Consider the following 26,092-nt stretch of genomic DNA (forward strand, 5'->3'; position numbering starts at 1 on the left):
GCCACGTCCAAAAAACACGGGTACCCCCGGGTAACCTGCGTGTTTTCGGCAGAGTAAGCTCAGCGGGGAAACTCCCTGAATCTCGGGGTTGCTTCTTGAACCCCGAAAACGACCTTTTTTCTCTCTCTCGTTTTCTTGGTGTCTGGGACGTTCACGAACTCCACCGCGTCGGTGCGATTCCCAGCGAGACTTGAACATAACCCCCCCCCCCCCGTGGGGCCACAGCGCCCCCGTGTGGCCAAGAGGACCACCAGCCGCAGGGCTGAGCTTTTACTGCCGTGTCCCGCTTTCACTCTGGCGATGAAGGAGGGAATCAAGGAGGAGAATTAATATTGTGATCCACCAGTCCATCACAGGACACACACACACCCTGGACAGGACAGCAGTCCATCACTGGACACACACACCCTCACACACCCTGGACAGGACACCAGTCCATCACAGGATGTTCAGTGCCTCTCTCTAATAAAGTAGAAACGCGACATTGGACTCCGTTCGAAACGGGAGAAATCACCAGGACACGATACACCTTGCTCCGGACGATGGGAGAAGACCTGTACCTTCACGAGTCCGGGTTCTGAAAACTTCTTCTGACAGTTCAAAACGTTTCGAAGAGACTACAGCGCTACCCTGTTTTCCATTTCTATCGTGTATTATTATACAGTCATAAGTATCTGTACTGATCACAGAGTCCCCCTCTCACTGCCAGGACTGAAGCCCAGTGCAGCACGAATAATAATAATAATTAATTCGTCTGGACTCTCCACTCAGAGCTCTTCCCAGGTCAGGGGGATCCCCTCCAGCCCCCCCAGTGTGCAGCCCCCACCTGGATGATGCTCCAGTCCGCTCAGCACACAGCAGAGGGAACAGAGGGATGGAGCCAGTTCAGAGAGGGGGGTGAGTAGGAGGCCATGATGGGTCAAGACCAGGGGGGGAATCAGGCCAGGACACTGGGGTAACACCCCTACTCTTCTCCAGAGACACCCCGGGATTGTTAATGAGCACAGAGAGTCAGGACCTCGGTTTGACGTCTCATCCGAAGGACGGCGCCTGTTTACAGTCCAGTGTCCCCCGTCACTATACTGGGGCATCAGGACTCACACAGACCGCAGGGTGAGAGCGCCCCCTGCTGGCCCCACTCACACCTCTTCCAGCAGCAACTTTGGGGGGGGGGGGGAGGGAAAAAACCAAAAGCTAAATAGATTTAAAAAAAAAAAAATTTATTGATGCTTAACAAAAGAACAAAAATTACAAGCTTCAGTCCAGACTGGGGTCTGGGGTCCCTCAGCTTCAGTCCAGTCCAGTTTGGGGCCCCTCAGCTTCAGTCCAGTCCAGTCTGGGGCCCCTCAGCTCCAGTGCAGTCCAGACTGGGGTCCCTCAGCTTCGGTCCAGCACAGACTGGGGTCCCTCAGCTTCGGTCCAGCACAGACTGGGTTCCCTCAGCTTCGGTCCAGCACAGTCTGGGGTCCCTCAGCTTCAGTCCAGACTGGGGTCCCTCAGCTTAGGTCCAGCACAGTCTGGGGTCCCTCAGCTCCAGTCCAGTCCAGTCTGGTGTCTCTCAGCTCCGGTGCAGTCCAGTCTGGTGTCTCTCAGCTCCGGTCCAGTCCAGTCTGGTGTCCCTAGGCTCCAGTCCAGTCCAGTCTGGTGTCCCTCAGCTCCTGTCCAGTTCAGTCTGGGGCCCCTCAGCTTCAGTGCAGTCCAGTCTGGCGTCCCTCAGCTCCAGTCCAGTCCAGTCCAGCCCAGTCCAGTCCAGATCTTAGCTGGCACAGAACCAGGAAAGGAACCTGGAAAGAATATTGTTATTGCAGGTGTGAGGGACACAGACACAGACGTCACCATGACATCAAACAGCAAGAGGAGACTCCTCCTTGAATCACAGACATGACCGGGCGGCGCCCCCCTGTCTGCTCACCTGCACCTCCTCTTCCTCTACTTGTCCTTCCCGGCATCCTGCTCCTCCTCTCCCTCGCTCTTCCTCTCCTGACCCACGGTCTCCGCCGCCTCCATCAGCTCATCCTGATCATCTGTCTCCACTGACACGCAGCTCAGGGACTTTAAAAAGACGCACCAGTGCTTCTGAAGCAGAGACAGGAGAGTCACGTTAAGAGTCGGACTGGACACTCCAGGACATGAACACTGCACTGAGAGAGAGAGAGGGGTTCATACAGACACATGACTGGACACTCCAGTACATTAACACTGCACTGAGAGAGAGGGTGGTTCATACAGACACACTGACTGGACACTCCAGTACATGAACACTGCACTGAGAGAGAGAGGGGTTCATACAGACACACTGACTGGACACTCCAGTACATGAACACTGCACTGAGAGAGAGAGAGGGGTTCATACAGACACACTGACTGGATACTGACTGGACACTGGACAGATGTAAAGAGAGGATCAGAGCATTACCCACCTTATTTTTCTTCTGTCTCACAGGAGGTGGTGATTGGACCTCCTCCAGCTGGAGTCCGAGGAGGGAGAGAGGGGGCAGGAGAGGGACAGCACAGGGAGAGAAAGAGAGAGACAGGTGAGTCAAGTGTCCCAAGAGTACAGAGACTCTGCTGAGATCACACTCGCAGTGAGTGACACCGACACTAACCAGCCTCAGGACAGCACTGCTAGAGCACCACAACCCAGACTCAACCACATCACAGCACAGATCAAACAGCAATATCTCACACACTGGGACACACACACACAAACACAACATAAACTGGAATGCTACAGAACCTTAAACAGACAATACACACTAGCTGAATATTTGACCAAAATAAAAAATAACAAACAGAAACAGACCCTGACGAAGTACAGGCTCAGTGACCACAACCTGGCCATAGAAACTGGGCGACACAGGCAGACCTGGCTGCCCAGAGAGGACAGGCTGTGCTCCCACTGCCAGCGGGGAGAAATAGAGACAGAGGTGCACTTCCTACTGCACTGTGACAGATACTCTGGGATTAGAGAAACATTCTTCCCGAAATTCAGAAATCTAATCCCAGAGTTCCCACACCTGCCAGAATCACAACGGGTCCCAATCCTACTGGGAGAGGGAGGAGTGAACTCAGTTGATCTGGCAGCCCAGTATGTGATCTCCTGTCACAGCCTGAGGAACAGTGAGTCTGTCTCCCAATAATGCTCCAGCCGCCTACAGTATATGTCAATATTTTATAATATGTCTTTGTTGTAAATGTCTGTAACGTGTCTGCTTTACGCAGAGAGTGGCGGGGGTTGGATGTCAAGGCCTGACGATACCGTATTACGCAGAGAGTGGAGGGGTGGGATGTCAGGGCCATACGACACTTCTTTACACAGAGAGTGGAGAGGTGGGTGTCAAGGCTATACGACAGTGCTTTCCGCAGAGAGTGGTGGGGGTGTGATGTCAGGGCCACACAACAGTGCTTTACACAGAGAGTGGTGGGGGTGGGATGTCAGGGCCATATGACACTGCTTTACACAGAGAGTGGCGGGGCTAGGATGTCAGGGCCATATGACACTGCTTTACACAGAGAGTGGTGGGGGTGGGATGTCAGAGCTTGACGACACTGCTTTATGCAGAGAGTGGAGGGGTGGGATGTCAGGGCTATACGACAGTGCTTTCGACAGAGAGTGGTGGGGGTGTGATGTCAGGGCCATATGACACTTCTTTACGCAGGGATTGGCAGGGGTGGGATGTCAGGGCCTGACGACACAGCTTAACGCAGAGTGTGGAGGGGTGGGTGTCAGGGTTATACGGCAGTGCTTTACGCAGAGAGTGGTGGGGGAGGGATGTCAGGGCTTGACAAAACTGCTTTATGTAGAGAGTGGAGGGGAGGGTTTCAGGGCCATAAGACACTGCTTTATGCAGAGAGTGGAGGGATTGGTGTCAGGGCCATATGACACTACTTTACACAGAGAGTGGCGGGAGTGGGATGTCAGGCCCTGACGATACTACTTTACGTAGACAGTGGCGGGGGTGGGATGTCAGGGCCTGACGATACTTATTTACGCAGAGAGTGGCAGGGGTGGGATGTCAGGGCCTGAAGATACTGCTTTTCGCAGAGAGCGGAGGAGGTGGGATACAACCTCTCAGTGGGGCCAGCAGGGGGCACTCACCCTGCGCTCTGTGTGGGTCTTAATGCCCCAGTGTAGTGACGGGGGACACGATCTGGCCCACCAGTGACGAGCAGGTTACCAGATCTAGACAAAGGGGGCAACTCTTAGTCGTATGAGCTTAGTCACACATCGCAGCGATTAAAAAAACAAAACAAACATATTATGTCTGTTACTAACGACTTTTTTTTCCTACATTGAAAGTCTCTTTCCCGGGTGATTTTCTAGCGCGACTGGGGCTCTTCATTTCTCCTCGGTGTCTCATCGCGGGCGGATTTGAAACAGACCACAGAAGATGGTCACACACTATATTATTATTGAGAGACAGGCTCACTGTACCTCAGGCTGGGACAGTAGATCACACTGTATTATTATTATTAAGATTATTGAGAGTCTGGCTCACTGTTTCCCAGGCTGGGACAGGAGATCCCACACTGTATTATTATTATTGAGAGACAGGCTTACTCTCTGTTCCTCAAGCTCAGACAGGACATCACATACTGTATTATTATTGATTGACAGGCTCACTGTTCCTCAGGCTGGGACAGGAGATCACACACTGTATTATTATTTTAGAGAGACAGGCTCACTGTATGTTCCCCAGGCTGGGTCAGGAGCTCACACAGTATTATTATAATTATTGAGAGACAGTCTCACTGTCTGTTCCTCAGTCTGGGACAGGAGATCACACACTGTATTATTATTATTGAGAGACAGGCTCACTGTCTGTTCCCCAGGCTGGGACAGGAGATAACACTGTATTATTATTGAGAGACAAACTCACTGTCTGTTCCTCAGGCTGGGACAGTAGATCACACTGTATTATTATTATTGAGAGTCTGGCTCACTGTTCCCCAGGCTGGGACAGGAGATCCCACACTATATTATTATTATTTAGAGACAGACTCACTGTCTTTTCCTCGGTCTGGGACAGATGGTCACACACTGTATAATTATTGAGACAGGCTCACTGTCTGTTCCTCAATCTGGGACAGTAGATCACATTGTATTATTATTATTAATATTATTGAGAGTCTGGCACACTGTTCCCCAGGCTGGGACAGGAGATCCCACACTGTATTATTATTATTTTGAGACAGGCTCACTGTTTGTTCCTCAGGCTGGGACAGGAGATCACACACTGTATTATTTTTATTGAGAGAGAGGCTTACTCTCTGTTCCTCAGGCGAAGACAGGACATCACATACTGTATTATTATTGATTGACAGGCTCATTGTTCCTCAGGCTGGGACAGGAGATCAGACACTGTATTATTATTATAGTGAGACAGGCTCACTGTATATTCCCCAGGCTGGGACAGGAGGTCATACATTATATTATTATTATAGAGAGACAGGCTCACTGTATGTTCCACAAGCTGAGACAGGAATTCACACTGTATTATTATTATTGAGAGACAGGCTCACTGTCTGTTCCTCAGGCTGGGACAGAGGATCACACACTGTATTATTATTGAGAGACAGGCTCACTGTCTGTTTCTCAGGCTGGGACAGAGGATCACACACTGTATTATTATTGAGAGACAGGCTCACTCTCTGTTCCTCAGGCTGGGACAGGAGATCACACATTGGCTTGTTATTGAGAGGCAGGCTCACTGTCTGTTCCTCAGGCTGGGACAGGAGATCACACGCTGTATTATTATTATTGAGAGACAGGCTCACTGTCTGTTTCTCAGGCTGGGACAGGAGATCACACACTGTATTACTATTATTGACAGATAGGCTCACTGTGTCTTCACTTGGGCTTGAACAGGAGATCACACACTGGATTATTATTATTGAGAGAGGCTCACAGTCTGTTCCTCAGGCTGAGACAGGAAATCACACACTATTATTATTACTGAGAGACAGGCTCACAGTCTGTTCCTCAGGCTGGGACAGGAGATCACACACTCTATTATTATTATTGAGAGACAGGCTCACAGTCTGTTCCTCAGGCTGGGACAGTAAATCACACACTCTATTATTATTATTGAGAGACAGGCTCACTGTCTGTTCCTCAGGCTAGGGTAGGATATCACACACTGTATTATTAGTATTGAGAGAAAGCCTCAGTGTTCCCCAGGCCGGGAAAGGAGATAACACATTGTATTTTTATTATTGAGAGACAGGCTCACTGTTCCTCAGGCTGGGACAGGAGATCCCACACTGTATTATTATTATTGAGAGACAGGCTCACTGTCTGTTCCTCAGGCTGGGACAGGAGATCACAAACTGTATTATTATTATAGAGAGACCTGCTCTTTCCTGACTGTTCCTTAGGCTGGGACAGCAGATCATAATCTGCTTTATTATTATTGAGAGACTGGCTCACTCCTGTCTGTTCCTCAGGCTGGGACAGGAGATCACACACTGTATTATTATTATTGAGAGACGGGCTCACTGTCTGTTCCTCTGACTGGGGCAGGAAATGATACACTGTATAATTAGTATTGAGAGACAGGCTCAGTGTTCCCCAGGCTGAGACAGGAGATCACACACTGTATTATTATTATTGAGTATCTGGTTCACTGTTCCCCAGGCTGGGACAGGAAATCACACACTGTATTATTATTATTGAGAGACAGGCTCACTGTCTGTTCCTCAGGCTGGGGCAGGATATCACACACTGTATTATTAGTATTGAGATACAGACTCACTGTCTGTTCCTCCTGCTGGGACTGGAGAACACACACTGTTCTATTATAACTGAGGGACATGCTCACTGTTTGTCCTTCAGACTGGGACAGGACATTCCACACTAGGTTATCATTATTGAGAGACAGGCTCGCTGTCTGTTCCTCAGGCTAGTACAGGAGATCACGCACTGTATTATTATTATTTAGATACAGGCTCACTGTGTGTTCCTCTGGCTGGGACAGTAGATCACACTGTATTATAATTATTGAGAGGCTGACTCACTGTTTCCCAAGCTGGGACAGGGGATCACACACTGTATTATTATTGAGAGACAGGCTCACTGTCTGTTCCTCTGGCTGGGGCAGGGAATCACACACTGTATTATTATTATTGAGAGACAGGCTCACTGTCTGTTCCTCAGGCTGGGACAGGAGATCACACACTGTATTATTAGCATTATTAAGAGACAGGCTCGCTGTCTGCTCCTCAGGCTGGGACAGGATATCACACACTGTTGTAGTGTTCTCTCACGAGGCACCAGTTCTGTAGGGGTTTGGGCATTTACTGGGACAATTATTTTTGTGGCAGTAAATCACAAAATTGATTATTTTAATGGTTTAGAATCCAACCATGCGACATAACTCAAACAATGCACACACAGGTATTAATACACGAGGATACATTTGTTAATATATAGAATATGCATGCAAACCTAACAGATCTTATCGTAAGGCTTAACAGAATACAAAAGATATAAATTCATTCAGTTACAAAGAGTTACACATATCAAGAGGACATAAGTATATCATTCATTTAGACCGTTTCGTAATTGAACTTGTTTACAACGTCTACATGAGATACTCAAAACAAGAACATAACCCTTAGGAATTAAATTGATATCAACTGGTTGGGAGCAGTAATGCAATAAGGTTCAATACTCACTGCCAGTGGGTCCCTTTTCTCACCGTTTCCGTAGTGCAGCGGTTATCACGTTTGCCTCACACGCGAAAAATCCCCGGTTCGAAACCGGACGGGAACAGCCTCTTTCTGTACGCTCCTGTACTTCACAGAGGTCTTGAGCGACCGGTCACATGTTCCTTTCCTTCTGAGTGACGTTTCTGCAACACTCTCCCGCTCCTCTTGGTGCGCTCATGCCGCAACACAGGAAGGCTGGAGCAGGTGGCTGTGGGCTTTGCGCACTGCCGAAATAGCTCAGCTGGGAGAGCGCTAGACTGAAGCTCTGAAGGTCCCTGGTTTGATCCCAGGTTTCGGCATTTTGTTTCATCGCGCCCTTTGTTCCTCTCTCCAGCGCCCCCTGCCTACAGTGACGCGTCCCTTTCTCAGCCCGAAACGCAAGCGAGACACCAGCAGCGGTCCCTGCAGGTTTCCGTAGTGTAGAGGCTATCACGTTCACCTAACACGCGAAAGGTCCCCGGTTCGAGACCGGGCGGCAACAGCCTCGTTTTGCACGCTCCTGTACTTCACAGAGGTCTTGAGCGACCGGTCATTTGTTCCCAATGTATTTCCGGTGCCTTCGTGCACTCTTGTACCAAACGCACGTTCCTTCTGTACGCGGAGCCGATCATTTGCAATTGGGCTGTGCCGACAGACCAGGTCGAGCTCTGTCGGCTCAAAAGCAGCGCAGGACCTGCAAGAACAACAGAAAGATTAGCATCCAGCGGGGGCCTCTTAGTGAGCCCAAGAGCTCATCAAGAATCGGCTCCAGCAACAGGGCTGGGCGCATTGTTCCATTCTCCGCCCACTCTCGGTGTAAACAAGTCCCTCCTGGTCTCTGCTTGAAATGCACTTTCCTGCGTTTGCTTTGGTGTAACTGGCTTCCCCTGCATGGGCGAATGTGAAGAAGATCCTTAGTAAGTCATTGAAGAAAACCGAGAAGAGGTCGGAGTGGCCTCTGTCGTTCATCAACGATCCAGTCAGGCAGTACTCCTCTGTAAAGCGCCGTTCGTTCACGTCGATTGGCTTTTTTTTGCCTTCATTCGTGCGAGTAGTAAAAGCAGACGCCCCTATTCTGCCGTGACCCGGATTCGAACCGGGGTTGTTGCGGCCACAACGCAAAGTACTGACCACTATACGATCACAGCGAGTTACCGAGACACACGCGGCAGGGCGGAAAGGGCTGTGCTCTCTTCGTGTGACATAATTCCGAAAAGTCCTGACGTTGCATTTCAACTGAGCCCCAGTATACATCGACCCTTCGACACTCTGAGTGACAACTCTCTTGCGTGTTTTCTCATATTTATGTAGTTTGCTTGCTTGATGCCGTGAACAGCATGGTTGTTCGCTGCCATATAGTCTAGCGGTTAGGGTTCCTGGTTTTCACCCAGGCGGTTCGACTCGGTTTTGCCTCCTGCTTTCCAAAAGATCAGCACCGTGTACGAAAGAGCCGCATTAAAACTACTCGAACGTGCAAAACGTGCGAGAAGAGGGGGCGCTTGTTTCCAACCGAAACTTCTCGCGTGTGAGACGAGCTGATCATCGCTGTGGGAGGGTTACTCTGGTAGACAGGGCTGACCTTCGGCAATAGGATTTATAGTCTCCAAGATGATATTTGCACTTTCTGGAGAGGCGATTTTCTCCACTTCAGTAGCCCGATTTCGTCGATTGCGTGGAGAGGGCTGTAGAATGTGGCGCCGCCTTTCCTGCTCCGTCCATGACAGGCGTGCTGGTCTCTGGAGAGAGAGCACGGTCCATCAGCGCACTCCAATAAAGGCACTGGAAGCAGCTGAATCGCATTGGCGAAGCTCAGCGCTGGGCCGCTGGGCACGTCTTACCACCGTTTCCGTAGTGTAGTGGTTATCACGTTCGCCTCACACGCGAAAGGTCCCCGGTTCGAAACCGGGCGGAAACAGACATCTTTTGTCGCCAGGCACAAAAGGGGATTGGGGATTCGCCTAGCGCTGTGATCGAACAGACCCACTGGACCCACCTCTTAGTGTGGCGGGATCTGCACAGTGCATGTCACAGCGCATCCTGCTTTCACTTCAAGGCGCGTCCTGATGCACCCCAGTCTCCCGCGTGACAGGTGGGGACAGGTGACAGGTCCTATACTAACGAGGAAGACATCGCTCTCTCCGACCCCCGGCATCGTGTCCCGACCCACCGTGCTGGAAGCCGACGCGTGCTGTGATCCCTTTACGGAGCAGAAATGACAACCGAGGAGCCGAGAGATCATTTCAGCATTTCGCGTCTGAACGGAAAACACAAACGACCAACTCGGAATGACTTGCCTTTGACGCTTCTCAAAGCGTTCTTTGTGCATCGAACAGACCCACTCACCTCTTAGTGTGGCGGGATCTGCACAGTGCATGTCGCAGCGCTTCCTGCTTTCACTTCAATGTGCTTCCTGATGTCGAGTCGACTGCCGTGCGGAGGCTCTGAAAGCGAGAGCAATGAAAAGGTGCACGACGCTGTGAAAGAAAACAGAGAAGTGAAAGGCAGTCATTTCTCTAAGGAGGTGAAAGAAAAGCTACTCCCCGTCGGGGAATCGAACCCCGGTCTCCCGCGTGACAGGCGGGGATACTTGCCACTATACTAACGAGGAAGACATCGCTCTCTCCAACCCCCGGCATCGTGTCCCGACCCAGCATGCTGGAAGCCGACGCGTGCTGTGATCCCTTTACGGAGCAGAAATGACAACCGAGGAGCCGAGAGATCATGTCAGCATTTCGCGTCTGAACGGAAAACACAAACGACCAACTCGGAATGACTTGCCTTTGACGCTTTTCAAAGTGTTCTTTGTGCACGACGACTGCGCCGCCTAGCAGATACAAAGGGGTTGTACAACTTTGAACTAGCAAATGGAAGAGGGCTAAGCCCCCTCTCTTTTAGCCCAGGTTCGATCTGTCTCCCAGAATCACCAGGGCGCACACACACACACACCCGTGCCGTTGAAGTGCTCTGCTTCATTTCTAAGGGCAACTCAACATTCACTCCTACCCCGAGTGCAGAAAAGACAGCATCCACAGCAACAACAGCTCAGGTCTCTGCACAGGAGCTAAGCTGCCCTCATCTCCTCTGCTCTGCGGCTCCTGCGGAGTGGAGTCCTGCCTGGAGCCGTGTTTGCAGGCGGCGGCTCCCCGCGCCCTGTCTGGGCGTCGTGTCCAAGAGCTCCTGGGAGGAAGAGCGAGCCCTCCCACTCGGGGGCTTTTCCACGGTCTGTGTGAGGAGGGGCGGGTGTGTCCAGTAGCTTATCGAGCGGAAGCCTGGGGCGGCGGAGAGCTGTGATCGTGCAGACCTTGAGGTGTCACCTCTTTGTCTGCTTTCCCGCCCCCCCTCCGCCCAAGCTCTGCTCCAAAGTAGCCCGGCAACCCCTCACACCTGCACGTGTCACAACCTAAGGTGCGGTCATGAGACACCCATGGCGTGTCGTTCTGTTCTTGCTAATTGTTTCCTGCCCGTCGCAGGCAGGAGTCCATGCGAGGAAGATGCGCTGGACAGAGCTCAGAGGGCGCAGCTGGGTGGCTTTCCTTCTGAGTGACGTTCCTGCAACACTCTCCCGCTACTCTTGGTGCGCTCATGCCACAACACAGGAAGGCTGGAGCAGGTGGCTGTGGGCTTTGCGCACTGCCGAAATAGCTCAGTTGGGAGAGCGTTAGACTGAAGATCTAAAGGTCCCTGGTTCGATCCCGGGTTTCGGCATTTTGTTTCATCGCGCCCTTTGTTCCTCTCTCCAGCGCCACCTGCCTAAAGTGACGCGTCCCTTTCTCAGCCCGAAACGCAAGCGAGACACCAGCAGCAGTCCTTACAGGTTTCCGTAGTGTAGCGGCTATCACGTTCGCCTAACACGCGAAAGGTCCCCGGTTCGAGACCGGGCGGAAACAGCCTCGTTTTGCACGCTCCTGTACTTCACAGAGGTCTTGAGCGACCGGTCATTTGTTCCCAATGTATTTCCGGTGCCTTCGTGCACTCTTGTACCAAACGCACGTTCCTTCTGTACGTGGAGCCGATCATTTGCAATTGGGCTGTGCCGACAGACCAGGTCGAGCTCTGTCGGCTCAAAAGCAGCGCAGGACCTGCAAGAACAACAGAAAGATTAGCATCCAGCGGGGGCCTCTTAGTGAGCCCAAGAGCTCATCAAGAATCGGCTCCAGCAACAGGGCTGGGCGCATTGTTCCATTCTCCGCCCACTCTCGGTGTAAACAAGTCCCTCCTGGTCTCTGCTTGAAATGCACTTTCCTGCGTTTGCTTTGGTGTAACTGGCTTCCCCTGCATGGGCGAATGTGAAGAAGATCCTTAGTAAGTCATTGAAGAAAACCGAGAAGAGGTCGGAGTGGCCTCTGTCGTTCATCAACGATCCAGTCAGGCAGTACTCCTCTGTAAAGCGCCGTTCGTTCACGTCGATTGGCTTTTTTTTGCCTTCATTCGTGCGAGTAGTAAAAGCAGACGCCCCTATTCTGCCGTGACCCGGATTCGAACCGGGGTTGTTGCGGCCACAACGCAAAGTACTGACCACTATACGATCACAGCGAGTTACCGAGACACACGCGGCAGGGCGGAAAGGGCTGTGCTCTCTTCGTGTGACATAATTCGGAAAAGTCCTGACGTTGCATTTCAACTGAGCCCCAGTATACATCGACCCTTCGACACTCTGAGTGACAACTCTCTTGCGTGTTTTCTCATATTTATGTAGTTTGCTTGCTTGATGCCGTGAACAGCATGGTTGTTCGCTGCCATATAGTCTAGCGGTTAGGGTTCCTGGTTTTCACCCAGGCGGTTCGACTCGGTTTTGCCTCCTGCTTTCCAAAAGATCAGCACCGTGTACGAAAGAGCCGCATTAAAACTACTCGAACGTGCAAAACGTGCGAGAAGAGGGGGCGCTTGTTTCCAACCGAAACTTCTCGCGTGTGAGACGAGCTGATCATCGCTGTGGGAGGGTTACTCTGGTAGACAGGGCTGACCTTCGGCAATAGGATTTATAGTCTCCAAGATGATATTTGCACTTTCTGGAGAGGCGATTTTCTCCACTTCAGTAGCCCGATTTCGTCGATTGCGTGGAGAGGGCTGTAGAATGTGGCGCCGCCTTTCCTGCTCCGTCCATGACAGGCGTGCTGGTCTCTGGAGAGAGAGCACGGTCCATCAGCGCACTCCAATAAAGGCACTGGAAGCAGCTAAATCGCATTGGCGAAGCTCAGCGCTGGGCCGCTGGGCACGTCTTACCACCGTTTCCGTAGTGTAGTGGTTATCACGTTCGCCTCACACGCGAAAGGTCCCCGGTTCGAAACCGGGCGGGAACAGACATCTTTTGTCGCCAGGCACAAAAGGGGATTGGGGATTCGCCTAGCGCTGTGATCGAACAGACCCACTGGACCCACCTCTTAGTGTGGCGGGATCTGCACAGTGCATGTCACAGCGCATCCTGCTTTCACTTCAAGGCGCGTCCTGATGCACCCCAGTCTCCCGCGTGACAGGTGGGGACAGGTGACAGGTCCTATACTAACGAGGAAGACATCGCTCTCTCCGACCCCCGGCATCGTGTCCCGACCCACCGTGCTGGAAGCCGACGCGTGCTGTGATTCCTTTACGGAGCAGAAATGACAACCGAGGAGCCGAGAGATCATTTCAGCATTTCGCGTCTGAACGGAAAACACAAACGACCAACTCGGAATGACTTGCCTTTGACGCTTCTCAAAGCGTTCTTTGTGCATCGAACAGACCCACTCACCTCTTAGTGTGGCGGGATCTGCACAGTGCATGTCGCAGCGCTTCCTGCTTTCACTTCAATGTGCTTCCTGATGTCGAGTCGTGTGCCGTGCGGAGGCTCTGAAAGCGAGAGCAATGAAAAGGTGCACGACGCTGTGAAAGAAAACAGAGAAGTGAAAGGCAGTCATTTCTCTAAGGAGGTGAAAGAAAAGCTACTCCCCGTCGGGGAATCGAACCCCGGTCTCCCGCGTGACAGGCGGGGATACTTGCCACTATACTAACGAGGAAGACATCGCTCTCTCCAACCCCCGGCATCGTGTCCCGACCCAGCATGCTGGAAGCCGACGCGTGCTGTGATCCCTTTACGGAGCAGAAATGACAACCGAGGAGCCGAGAGATCATCTCAGCATTTCGCGTCTGAACGGAAAACACAAACGACCAACTCGGAATGACTTGCCTTTGACGCTTTTCAAAGCGTTCTTTGTGCACGACGACTGCGCCGCCTAGCAGATACAAATGGTTTGTACAACTTTGAACTAGCAAATGGAAGAGGGCTTAGCCCCCTCTCTTTTAGCCCAGGTTCGATCTGTCTCCCAGAATCACCAGGGCGCACACACACACACACACCCGTGCCGTTGAAGTGCTCTGCTTCATTTCTAAGGGCAACTCAACATTCACTCCTACCCCGAGTGCAGAAAAGACAGCATCCACAGCAACAACAGCTCAGGTCTCTGCACAGGAGCTAAGCTGCCCTCATCTCCTCTGCTCTGCGGCTCCTGCGGAGTGGAGTCCTGCCTGGAGCCGTGTTTGCAGGCGGCGGCTCCCCGCGCCCTGTCTGTGCGTCGTGTCCAAGAGCTCCTGGGAGGAAGAGAGAGCCCTCCCACTCGGGGGCTTTTCCACGGTCTGTGTGAGGAGGGGCGGGTGTGTCCAGTAGCTTATCGAGCGGAAGCCTGGGGCGGCGGAGAGCTGTGATCGTGCAGACCTTGAGGTGTCACCTCTTTGTCTGCTTTCCCGCCCCCCCTCCGCCCAAGCTCTGCTCCAAAGTAGCCCGGCAACCCCTCACACCTGCACGTGTCACAACCTAAGGTGCGGTCATGAGACACCCATGGGGTGTCGTTCTGTTCTTGCTAATTGTTTCCTGCCCGTCGCAGGCAGGAGTCCATGCGAGGAAGATGCGCTGGACAGAGCTCAGAGGGCGCAGCTGGGTGGCTTTCCTTCTGAGTGACGTTCCTGCAACACTCTCCCGCTACTCTTGGTGCGCTCATGCCACAACACAGGAAGGCTGGAGCAGGTGGCTGGGGGCGCTGCACACTGTCGAAATAGCTCAGTTGGGAGAGCGTTAGACTGAAGTTCTAAAGGTCCCTGGTTCGATCCCGGGTTTCGGCATTTTGTTTCATCGCGCCCTTTGTTCCTCTCTCCAGCGCCCCCTGCCTACAGTGACGCGTCCCTTTCTCAGCCCGAAACGCAAGCGAGAAACCAGCAGCGGTCCCTGCAGGTTTCCGTAGTGTAGCGGCTATCACGTTCGCCTAACACGTGAAAGGTCCCCGGTTCGAGACCGGGCGGAAACAGCCAGCCTCGTTTTGCACGCTCCTGTACTTCACAGAGGTCTTGAGCGACCGGTCATTTGTTCCCAATGTATTTCCGGTGCCTTCGTGCACTCTTGTACCAAACGCACGTTCCTTCTGTACGCGGAGCCGATCATTTGCAATTGGGCTGTGCCGACAGACCAGGACGAGCTCTGTCGGCTCAAAAGCAGCGCAGGACCTGCAAGAACAACAGAAAGATTAGCATCCAGCGGGGGCCTCTTAGTGAGCCCAAGAGCTCATCAAGAATCGGCTCCAGCAACAGGGCTGGGCGCATTGTTCCATTCCCCGCCCACTCTCGGTGTAAACAAGTCCCTCCTGGTCTCTGCTTGAAATGCACTTTCCTGCGTTTGCTTTGGTGTAACTGGCTTTCCCTGCATGGGCGAATGTGAAGAAGATCCTTAGTAAGTCATTGAAGAAAACCGAGAAGAGGTCGGAGTGGCCTCTGTCGTTCATGAACGATCCAGTCAGGCAGTACTCCTCTGTAAAGCGCCGTTCGTTCACATCGATTGGCTTTTTTTTGCCTTCATTCGTGCGAGTGGTAAAAGCAGACGCCCCTATTCTGCCGTGACCCGGATTCGAACCGGAGTTGTTGCGGCCACAACGCAAAGTACTGACCACTATACGATCACAGCGAGTTACCGAGACACACGCGGCAGGGCGGAAAGGGCTGTGCTCTCTTCGTGTGACATAATTCGAAAAAGTCCTGACGTTGCATTTCAACTGAGCCCCAGTATACATCGACCCTTCGACACTCTGAGTGACAACTCTCTTGCGTGTTTTCTCATATTTATGTAGTTTGCTTGCATGATGCCGGTGAAGTGGAAATCTAATAAGTAAATTGATTCTTAAAAATGTAGAGAGCTTTGAAAAAATATATTGGTGCTTTTAGATAATATATTTCAAGGATGTAACTGCTGTGCTACAGTGCGTGCAGAATTTTAGAAAACAGTTCGTCAACAAAGTACACTGTTTAGGTTAGTTTAGAAGACAATGTACCAAAACAATATATGCTGTCTGGGTCATTAGAATTAGCTGAAAGTAACTGATAAGCTTTGAATAACAAATCTAGTTTTTCTTCTCTCGCTCTATGATGTAATCTGTTTTCTCTTAGAGAAAGGGGAAGTTTTAGAAGGGACCAAGTGCTGAATTTTTTTACAGCGCAACGTCTTATAAAAACCCTGTACTGCTTGTAACAAATTGAGTCTCTGGTTGCACTTTGCAGGGCTCCCAATATTGCAATATTGAAATAAAGACCTTACTCAGGTGAGAACTCTCTCTTGTGGCTTCCTTGATAGTTATATTTCCATGACAATTTGGGGGCTCGTCCGGGATCACAAACCTGAGCGCGAACGGCTGCTGAAACTCCATCCGGACCCGGACAATTTTAGCAAATTGGACGAACCTCGGAGGATAAACTGTTTATCCTTCCAGAGACGCGTCTGGAGAATTGGCAGCTGTCTGACGTCAGTAAGTGATCCTTTAAAATTAATAGTTATATTTCCATGACAAGAGAAAAACCATCAACACCCCTACCACCTCCACCAATCCTAACCTCGTTTTTACTATACCCTTTGACCTTTCCCTTTCAAGCCTTTGCATCCTCAGCTAACATATTTTAAAATTACAATAGACTGTATAGTATTTATGTTTAAAATTAAGGTAAATATGTCAAAATATCAAAATCCAACTGCACAGTGCTATTGTAAGAATGCTTGTCAAGTTCTCAAACAAACCTGCATTGTATTTTTAAAATATTTCAGCAGAGGATTCAACTGGAGTATAAATGAAGATTCGACGATAATTTTTTTTGAGTGAATATGGTTTTCTGGGGAGTTGCAATGTTGGGCATTATTGGACATTTCCCGGTGACCCTGACACGTGTTAAACACTCGCATTTCCTGCAAATATTAAAATGGTTAAGGTTTCGCTGAGAAATCCAACCGACTGACGACAACGTTTACATCGCAGAAGAACCCCGTCCCTGGGTGGACTCGAACCACCAACCTTTCGGTTAACAGCCGAACGCGCTAACCGATTGCGCCACAGAGACTGACTGGTAAGGTCATTTCTCGAATCACAAGTTTTCGGTTAAAAAAAAATCTCTTCCCGTTTATTTTGCCAGCCTGTAATATTTCTTCTGCACTGATAACCAAGAATTGAATTTCATTTTTCGCAAGCTGTGTGAATTTCATCAAAAACAAGTTTTCCAGAAAGGAAATGAACACATGCATTTAACGAAATCAAGCCCTTTGTGATTGCCCGAAATGATACGTTCTGTACTACAAGATAGGAAGAAAGACACGGCTGGGATTTGAATCTCGGTTCTTTTGTTTAATAGAGAAGCGCTTTAACCAACTAGGCTACGGTGACAGGACAATCTTCACCTTTTACAGCCGCTTGGACACACCGCTCTGAGACATCTGCGTTCAGTAAGCGCTGAACCTGCGCTCAGAGCAAATTGCCTCTTTTACATAGCAGCCCCGACACTGAGAAACGAAGAGAACTGGCTTTTATCTGCCATTTTCATGTCCAATGCGTTTGACATCTCCCAAGGGCGACAGAGTTCTTTTGCAACACTATTTCTTCTTCTTTTTTTTTTCTGTACGCTTTGATAAAAAACGAGAAATCGTGCAACGGAAAAATGTCTTTTTTTCATAGAGAAAACGTGCACCAGGAAATGTTGTGTTGAGAAGAAATGATTTAACATGATACGTGACCTAATTTATCGGAGCAATTGCTCGACCAGCAAGATCTGGAGAGGTTGGAGAGTCTGGTGGATGTGATAATTATACGGTGTTGTGGAAGAAAACAGTCTTTCTTTGAATTCTCAGTCAATCGGAATTTCAGTGCGAAACATAAACCCCTTGTCTGATTTAAAGAGATTATATTTTAAAACTCATAAAAAATCAGAAAACACATGTTTCTCACTTTGAAATTTTAGACGGAGCGGTGCATTACTAGTAGCGGCGCTGAGCACACTATGGGGGAATTCAGGTCATGTGAAATGCCAGCGGTTTAATAAACAACGCGTCTGATTTCGGATCATAAGATTGTAGGTTCGACTTCTACCTGGCTCGTGTAAATTTTATTCAAGCTCCTCAGTAATAGATGTATATTATGTAATGAACCGCACCTGAAAGCAAACGTTGGGTCTGTTTCCTTTGTTTTCCAGCATGAAATAGCAAATCGTTACAAAAAGCACCTGCTAATGTCCAATAGCGGGTTTTGTTTTCAAATTACAGTTTCAGGCTTCAGACACTTTTTAATAAAACAAAAGTGTCCGGAAACTCATTAACTTTCAGGTTTGCTTGAACCTGTATTAAAAAAAAGTTATCTGAAACTTCCGGGATTCCATTATCTGATGTAGCTGTCTCTAAAGTTGGACGTGATGTTAAGCAGATGTGAACTGTGCCTTTTCTCTTAAAAAAAAACAAAGTTCTTTTTTCCCCTCCACTCCAATGCTGGAGACTGTAAGCCTGTGTGAGCTCCACACTGCGTGTCCTGTACTGCTCTATTTTGTTTTGATTATCTATGTGGTGTACAGATAGAACTCAACTGCATGGGGTGAATTCCGTGTTCAGGACCAGCAGAACCTGAAAAAGTAACAGCTGACCTCGACATGATTTGAACACACAGCCTTCTGATCTGGAGTCAGGCGCGCTACCGTTGCGCCACGAAGTCACGGTTGTCAGTGCTGTTGAATTTCCCAAAGGAGACAAATTAGCTTCACAAAAAAAAAAATCTCCTGTGAAGAGCGCAGCTCTCCGAAGAGAGTCTCTTCTTCACAGACCACATTTTATTCTTCCTGCGCAGCTCTTGTGCAGGTGTTGTTCTCAATTACAGATCCAGGAACACTGATTTTTTTTCTATTTTTTTTAATTAAGTACTCCATGGTGCAACGGTAGCACGTCTGACTCTAAATCCCCAAGTTCATTTTCAAAGTATATCGGAGTCAACTGATACTGATCAGGTTCTGCTGCTACTGAACCCGCAGTCTTCACCTTAAGGTTCAATTCCTCAAGCCTTTTGACCTTATATGTCCATCCCTTCTCGTCAAAACTCGTATTTTCACAGAGTACCCTTCAGAAATCGCAGTGTAGAATGAAAAAACTCCAGTAGATCTTGGCCGCTGTTGGTGATTTTCCTTTAAAAATAAATGAATCTCTGGAAATTTTACGGAGTGTATCACTTTCACTGAGACCGAGAAGTGTTAAGCTGTACATGAGTCTTTGTGGTTCGGTTGTTAACCAAAAGGGTGGTGGTTTGAGCCCTCCCAGGGACACTATGAGCCTTTTAATGTACACACCCGTCTCACTTTATCTCCACGGCCGGTCTTGTACCGCAATCAAATACAGAGCCCGTAGGAGGCAGTAAGCTCGCATATATAGCTCACTGTGTATATAATGAAGAAGCAGAGGTTAGTTTCTCATCTGCGCGTTACAGAGCCTTACGCAACTCGTACTGTACCAACAGCTAGGGTTTGATCCCTGCACGGGCTATTAGTTGAAAAGCCATTGTAAATGACGTGTAAGAGATTTATAGATACTGTAGATCAGTGGTTCTCAAACTGTGGTACGCGTACCGGCAGTGGTACGTGGAGTGCCACCAGGTGGTACGCCAAATGACCCTGGAACTGTGTAGTGTGCACTGAAAAATCGGGACGGGTTTTCATATTTTGTATTTTAATACTTGTCGAATACGCAGCCTACATACTACGATACAGTGCGTGCTAATACTTCAGTGGACACAAGAGATACTCTGTAATTCTATACCACTCTATAGGAATGCGTGCTACGGATGCAAGTGACCAATTGTATTTAAAAAAAGCTATTGTATCTCCAGCAAATAGGGAGAAAGGAGAATGTGCGTGATTTTGGAACAATGCCAACATTGTAAACACAGGAATGCATAGAAATACATGCTACGAACGCAGGCAATCTTGTGAGCACACGAAAGCGTGATAGAAAAATATTTAAGAACTGTTCGAATTTGAGAAAAATACACCGAGCGTCTCTGTGTTTCGCTCCCATGCGCATGAAATAAAACTTTAAATAAATACGGAAATAAAAACGGAAACGCGGAAAAAGCTTGCGGATTGCTAAAGCAGGTAAGCTACACTATTTTTGAAGAACCTTATTTACCGTTGGCAAAAGAGCTGACACGTATTATGTGTGGAAAAAAAGCTGCTAAACAGCTCGACCTGCTGCCCCCCTCCCCCTGAAAGACACAGTCATTCATAGAATTATTGAAATGAAGGATTATATCAAAAGTACACTGATAGAGCGCGTTAAGATGAGCAGATGTTTTTCACTGCAATTAGATGAGTCTGTAGTCGATTTGGCCAATTTGCTCGTTTACGTTAGATACGAGTTTGAGGGTATGTCCCATGAAGACCTTCTGTTCTGTAAACCGCTACCAACAGGAACTACAGGAGAGCACATATTTCAGCTTCAGAATGAATTTATCGAAGAGAATGACCTCGACTTGATAAAATGCATCTGAGTTTGTATAGACGGTGCTAGAGCAATGACAAGCCGACATAACGGTGCAGTTGCACGAATTAGAGAGGTTGCTCCAGAAATTAATGTACGCATTACAACATCCACCGCGAGACCTTTGCCGTCAAGAAAATGCCTGATAATTTAATATCTGTTAGACTCTGTTGTGAATTGTATCAAGGCTCGAAAAATTAATTCACATCTCCTTTGCTCAACTAAATAGGCTCACCCCTCTCACTGAAATGGTGCTTTTTTATTAGTTGTTGTTAATGTTTTTTTTTCTGTAAAATACTTTGAGAAGCCACCTTTAAAGGCGCTATATCAAATAAAGTTCATTATTATAATATTTATTATATGTATGTGTGAGTATGTGCACGTACACTCATGTTGGTCATTGAGAATTTCTGGGGTTCCTATGAGATGATGACTTGTAGGTGGTACTTGGATGCTTTGGTTGGATTAGGGGTGGTACTTGGTCCAAAAAGTTTGAGAACCACTGCTGTAGATACTTTATTGATCCCATGAGGGAAATTAATAAAGCTTATTCAGCTGGCTTTTATGTTTCACACTAAATTGCGATCTTGAAACCAAAATAATTAGAAATATGGAACACAACCATTGTTCTCCAAGAAGGAAAGCTGTTTAACACTGACGTCACTCCTTTTTATTTAACCCAGATTGTGAAGACAACTCCACCCTATCAAAGGAAAATGTTGCACAAAAGTTGGAAAGCACACTCTGAATCCATCTGTACTGTATATTTGATTTCCGCGATCCGTTCAAGGCTGCTTGGTGCTTCGCAAGCAAGTCATGTTCAGGGAAGAAACTCAGCTTAGAGAACTACTGGTGCATTTTCACTCATTGAATTTGATCTTTGTACTCTCTTTTCATTCTCAGCTATAATATTTCAAAATTACAGTTCGGATTTGTTGGAAAACTTCACAGGCATTATTAAGTTAGGACTGTACAATTGTATTTTAATATCTTGGTATATTTACCTTCATTTTAATATGGATGTAACCATAAATGTTGTACTTTTGTCGTACATTTTAACTGAGGACGCACGACGACTATTATACCTTGTGATACATGCAAGACATCTGTAAACGAAGATGTAATTAGTCAAATTGGCAATTAACAGAAAACCACAATTGTATAATATTATTTCTCTATGTCGATGATCAGTTGAAGGATTTGAAGAAACTATATATTATTCCTCGATATCGATGATCAGTTGAAGGATTTGAAGAAACAGCAGCGATAGCAGGTGATTTTGGTTTTGAACCCATCTTTACACCTCAATAATCCATTTGTCCTCGAAAAAAGAAAAGACAGGCATGTTTTGAGTCTCATAATGATCATCTTCTCGATCCAAAGAAACATATAAATTTGATTCCTTCCGTAGTATTTTGGATTTTCTTACGAAGATCTCACGAAGTATTGCCAGGATCTATATTTAGCATTCGGTAGCGATAACACTGCTGATATTGATTGAGTAGAAATCTATGATGTATTGACAACTTTATCTGAAGCGAGAAGTCCTAGAACGCTGTCTATGAAGTGTTAGGATTCATACCAAGATATACTTTTTGTTTTCAACCCAAAATGCTGCTATTGCATTACACATTATATGAACATTACCAGTTTTGGTAGCTTCTCTGCATGATTTTTCAAAACTGAAACTAATTACAAAATTATTTAAGATCAACCATGACAAAAAAATTATAAATCAGGACTAATATTAATATCAACTGATGTTACTACAGAAAAAAAGATTTAACTGAAATATTAATAAGACTATGCAAGCCTAAAAAGTAGAACAATTCAATTTATATAACTTTTTTTTTTTAGAAATGGGCTCACACACCGGAAGACACTAACGTTTCTCTTCGTTAGAGTATGTGAATAACAGTTTAACCCAAAATATTTGGAGTCCAGAGGGAGGACTTGCTCGCTGAATGATCTCTCAAGAAATCCCTGGTGAGATTCAACAGGTGTTTTCTTCAACAGCCACTAAAAGTCTGATGACCTTCTCTGGATTTCCTGAATATGACGTAAAATTAGTTCAAATCATTTGGTAGTTAACACAACGAAATGCTTTGGAGGTACATTTAAAACAGCAGAGCAAGACTGTAGCACTTCGTGTGTGACTGAATTTAATTGTGTAAACCTGGCTCTCTATGAACACGAGCAAAGAGTTCTTACTCAACAGAAGATTGCGATGTGAGCACAATAATATAAGACCTCTGGAGACGCCAGAGATTGAACTCAGGACTTCATACATGAAAAGCATGCACGCTACCACTGAGCTACATCCCCTATGGCACAGATGGTGGAACTGACTTAAAGATGTGCATATGTTTACTGACCACAATCCACCCTTCATGAATAATTGAAATGAATAATTTATTTTTATATCCAGTCACATGGGCGACGGTGGTTGATTCTTCAATGGGGGAGTGCGTTTTTCTACCTCCTTACTCGACTGTCTTTCAATTATGTTTTCTTTGAAACCTTTTTGCATCTTTTAAGTGCTTGCAATTAAATTACGCATAGAAAAACAGCAGTACAGTTGATGTTCATGGACTGATGCACACAACTCCAGTGATAAAGCCCTTTTGTAAATATTGTAGAAGAATGTTAAAGGGCGAAACAACGCTCCAACCACGTGAATGGTAACAAGAAGGATCGTGTTCTTATTTAATATGTGCTTTTGAATTGCCTTGTCAATACACACAGGCTTTAGAGATGGACAAATAATTGAGTGAATCAAATTAGTTTTTGTTGGTCGTCTGTGTCTTCATAACTTTGTAGGTGAGAGAGAGGATTGCGAAAATGTGCAGGTGCTTCTCAGAAGTGCGTTGGTGGTATAGGTTCCTTCAAATAACTGAGCCAGTGCATCCCAAATCTTTTCAAGATGATCTGTGATCTGGTAACACATCTCCTGAAACTAACATTCGAGGTAGGAAGTGTGCTCTTAAACACCAAAACACTCAAAAAGGAAGAAGCAGATCTCTGTACACAAGACGGTAGTGCGATATTAGAATTTCAGAGTTCTTGACGGATTCAGGCTCCTTCTCAGAGGTCCTTGCTCGCCAAATAACTTTGCATCTGAGGAAGAGCACCACGGAAAAAACCCAACTCAACAAGAGAGCGCGTTGGTTGCTCTTGCTCTTAATGCAAGGAGCTGTTTTTTTTTCCTCGCAATAATAATTATTAACCAGAAACAGCAGCACAGGTAGGTCGCATTTGTGATTATGTCATTTCTCTGCTTCAGCAAGGTCAATAAAAGACTCTGAAAGTAGTAAAGCAAAACTGAACTCAAAATCATATTAGGAATTCTGAGCGATATCTCCATACAGGTAATCCAATAAGAACGTTGAAATATTTGAATATCATCTCTCTGTAGATTGCGCTGCTTTTAACCCAGAGTAAAACTATTGGATTGAAGGAATGCTAACCGCTGGGTTAAAATGTATAGTTGTTATTTGGAGAAATCTGTAAACTCGTGATCTTATATGTTTTAAAAGACAGCACAGGAAAAAACAGTGCTGATTATTTTCCGGAGACGGAGCACTGATGACCTATCCGAGCTAATCGATAAAGCCCACCCAGTGGATACTCTAGCAGAACGTCAAAGAACATTCACCTTTGTATCCAAAGAAACCACAGGAACAACATCAGGAAGCACAATCAATTCCCCTTTTAAATCTTTCCTGTAAGGTATGCTATGTGAATTCATGAAGTTAATCCTCTGATCTCTTTTGATCACGAACAAAGTACTTCTGATGGAGCGCTATGTTCAAAGATTTAATAAGCTTTACCCCTGCCAACGATTCGGCGTGAAGAATTAAAAGTTTCACAGACAAAAGCAGCTCACCACCACAGCCAATATTGAATGTACTGTACTTGCCGGTACACTATCATGTGCACTGCCTCAAAAGTGATCTTGGCAGATGTTGTTCCCTACATAAAGCTGAACGTGCCAAAGAGAATTTCTGTTGAGAAAACAAAATATTTTTTCTGCCTTGATGTTAAGCCTGTCTTTTAGAAAGTCTATCTCTTAACACCTCCTGCAGCCTAACAAAAAGCACTTTTACTGATCGTATTGCAGGTCTTAAAACATTAACATTTGGCAGCGGTGGGATTCGAACCCACGCCCCCAGAGAGACTGGAGCCTAAATCCAGCGCCTTAGACCGCTCGGCCACGCTACCTTCCTCCATGTCCATCTTCCTCACATTGCTGGCTTGGACTGGGGGGCTTCAGCTCTTGTCGTCGGATCTAATGATATCATGACATGTGGAAGTGACTGCACCTTCATCTTCCGAGATGCTTTCAATAGCACAAACGCTACTTTCACCGGCACAAACATAGCAATAACGAAGGAGGTGGGTTTCATCCTTTGTGCTGTTTGTAGGGGCGCAACTCTACGTCAATCTACTGACTTGAAGAGCAAAAATCAAAATCCTCTCCTACTACAATTTTTTTTAATAGTTTCTTCAAATCCTTCATTTGAACGTCGATTTTGAAGGATATTGATGATAATACCACATAAATTGTGGTTTTCTTGTGATCGCAAATTTTATTCAAATATCAGCCTTTTTTACGGTTCCTTGCGTGTTTCACAAGGTATAATAGCCCCCCTCGCATCCTCAGCTAACATATTTTAAAATTACAATAGCTTATACAGCATGCATGTTTACATTTATATTAAAATTAAAGTAAATATACAAGAATACATACAGTACTAACCCAATAATTCTTGTCAGGTTCTCCAACAAATCTGCGTTGTTATTTTAACATGTTTCAGCTGAGGGTGCAAAAGGAGTATAAATGAATTTTCCCGCCAGCCATTCAAAGACCAAATTCCATGAGTGAACATTATTTTCTCAGAAGTTGCCGGCATTGGACTTTGCCGGTGGTATTGAATTATGTCCAAACTGTTGTAGTAGTTCCTTCTTGAAATTCGACACGTGCAAAGCACTCGTAATATCATAGGTGTTAAAGTTCGCTGAGTCTATTCGAGTCATGGTGTGTATCCCTGCCTATCATTGGGAGACAGGTAGCTTTTTTACACTCAGATTCCAATCTTCAATGCTTTGTGTGAGAGCTTACATAACTTTCATTTTCTCACATTTTCTGACGACTGTTCCAAAGGGGCACCCTGTCAATTCCGAATACTTTTCAAAAATCTGCCTGCATGTTTGATTATTGTCATTTCATTTAAAAAAAGTTCAATATTGATCATAACTAAAGAAAATAATGATCATGAACAAAAAAGGGATAAAGATGCGAGTCGATCTTGAATCACAGCTGGGTGACACGGGCTTCTGTTCTGATATGGTTGTATGAGAAACAGGAGGAATCGCCAATCTCCTATAGAACATGAGTTGAATCAGGAGTGAGACATTTCGTATACTCGTGCATATGTCAACGCCTGACCTACATCGTAAAACTAACATTAAGTTGTCAGAGACATTCATTTATATACAAACAAGAGACAGACCAAGTAATAATTCTACATTAGTTCAGGTGGGTAAACCTGAACTAACTAACTAATAAACCTATTAATAATTCTACATTAACGTAGACTGATCAGACTAATTGACATG

The 26,092-nt window shown here is 46.9% G+C and overlaps 12 non-coding genes across 12 annotated transcripts; 5 read left to right on the plus strand and 7 right to left on the minus strand.

The window, feature by feature from the left end:
• Nucleotides 1-8,765: 8,765 nt before the first annotated feature.
• Nucleotides 8,766-8,837, minus strand: trnah-gug (transfer RNA histidin (anticodon GUG)). The gene has a single exon. It is a non-coding gene; the product is annotated as a tRNA-His (tRNA).
• Nucleotides 8,838-9,531: 694 nt separating this feature from the next.
• On the plus strand, nt 9,532-9,604 carry trnav-cac (transfer RNA valine (anticodon CAC)). The gene has a single exon. It is a non-coding gene; the product is annotated as a tRNA-Val (tRNA).
• Nucleotides 9,605-10,225: 621 nt separating this feature from the next.
• trnad-guc (transfer RNA aspartic acid (anticodon GUC)) lies at nt 10,226-10,297 on the minus strand. The gene has a single exon. It is a non-coding gene; the product is annotated as a tRNA-Asp (tRNA).
• Nucleotides 10,298-11,321: 1,024 nt separating this feature from the next.
• On the plus strand, nt 11,322-11,394 carry trnaf-gaa (transfer RNA phenylalanine (anticodon GAA)). Its single transcript has one exon. It is a non-coding gene; the product is annotated as a tRNA-Phe (tRNA).
• Nucleotides 11,395-11,503: 109 nt separating this feature from the next.
• On the plus strand, nt 11,504-11,576 carry trnav-aac (transfer RNA valine (anticodon AAC)). Its single transcript has one exon. It is a non-coding gene; the product is annotated as a tRNA-Val (tRNA).
• Nucleotides 11,577-12,150: 574 nt separating this feature from the next.
• Nucleotides 12,151-12,222, minus strand: trnah-gug (transfer RNA histidin (anticodon GUG)). Its single transcript has one exon. It is a non-coding gene; the product is annotated as a tRNA-His (tRNA).
• Nucleotides 12,223-12,916: 694 nt separating this feature from the next.
• Nucleotides 12,917-12,989, plus strand: trnav-cac (transfer RNA valine (anticodon CAC)). The gene has a single exon. It is a non-coding gene; the product is annotated as a tRNA-Val (tRNA).
• Nucleotides 12,990-13,610: 621 nt separating this feature from the next.
• On the minus strand, nt 13,611-13,682 carry trnad-guc (transfer RNA aspartic acid (anticodon GUC)). The gene has a single exon. It is a non-coding gene; the product is annotated as a tRNA-Asp (tRNA).
• Nucleotides 13,683-14,708: 1,026 nt separating this feature from the next.
• Nucleotides 14,709-14,781, plus strand: trnaf-gaa (transfer RNA phenylalanine (anticodon GAA)). The gene has a single exon. It is a non-coding gene; the product is annotated as a tRNA-Phe (tRNA).
• A 2,176-nt stretch (nt 14,782-16,957) lies between these two features.
• trnan-guu (transfer RNA asparagine (anticodon GUU)) lies at nt 16,958-17,031 on the minus strand. Its single transcript has one exon. It is a non-coding gene; the product is annotated as a tRNA-Asn (tRNA).
• Nucleotides 17,032-18,590: 1,559 nt separating this feature from the next.
• On the minus strand, nt 18,591-18,662 carry trnaw-cca (transfer RNA tryptophan (anticodon CCA)). The gene has a single exon. It is a non-coding gene; the product is annotated as a tRNA-Trp (tRNA).
• A 5,950-nt stretch (nt 18,663-24,612) lies between these two features.
• trnal-uag (transfer RNA leucine (anticodon UAG)) lies at nt 24,613-24,694 on the minus strand. Its single transcript has one exon. It is a non-coding gene; the product is annotated as a tRNA-Leu (tRNA).
• Between the last annotated feature and the right edge of the window lie 1,398 nt (nt 24,695-26,092).

Source organism: Lepisosteus platostomus, chromosome 5 (assembly GCF_059453375.1).
Source record: "Lepisosteus platostomus isolate fLepPlt1 chromosome 5, fLepPlt1.hap1, whole genome shotgun sequence".
Taxonomy (NCBI): domain Eukaryota; kingdom Metazoa; phylum Chordata; class Actinopteri; order Semionotiformes; family Lepisosteidae; genus Lepisosteus; species Lepisosteus platostomus.